Source organism: Artemia franciscana, chromosome 2 (genome assembly GCF_032884065.1).
Source record: "Artemia franciscana chromosome 2, ASM3288406v1, whole genome shotgun sequence".
Lineage (NCBI taxonomy): Eukaryota > Metazoa > Arthropoda > Branchiopoda > Anostraca > Artemiidae > Artemia > Artemia franciscana.
Genome location: NC_088864.1, coordinates 51,541,822 through 51,542,446, shown reverse-complemented (window position 1 = coordinate 51,542,446; position 625 = coordinate 51,541,822).

The following is a 625-nucleotide window of genomic DNA, read 5'->3' as shown; positions in this document are numbered from 1 at the left end:
TAATAAAAAAATATTTAAAATTATATAATCCCGATTATATATTTCCCATCTATTATGTCACTTGTTTTGTCTTATCGAGCGCTAAGCTGAAAGAAACTAATGAAAAAAACGGTTTGTTCTCGCGTTTTACGAAGCGTAAACTTGATTGAGTGACGGATAATAAACAAATACCAAAATCTTTTCCTCGAAAGAAAAAAAAAATCAACTGAAATAAAATTCTCAAATTTGGAAAGCTGTTTTCCAGGGGGGTGTATTTTTTGTGGGGAGGTATTATTTTACTTGGATATATTTTAATTGGGGGTATTTCTCAGGGGGAAGTAAATCCCAGCCGCCAGGGAGCAGGCAACCCTTACTCATAATACCTCATGTTTTCCGTATAATTTTTAAGTTCATAAAATTTCCCCCTTTCAAATATTTGACAACTCTTTGACAGAACTCAGCGTGTGCGCTTTGTCATAGCTATGAAGTTGTTTATGCACATAAAAGTAATTCTAAAGTATGATTAAGAACCAAGTGAAAAATTAAATCGGCATAAAAGATGCCGAACCAAGAATCGCAAATAAAACGTCGGACCGACGAACTTAGTTACACTTGAAAAGTGAAACAAACGCGGCTTTGGTGTACT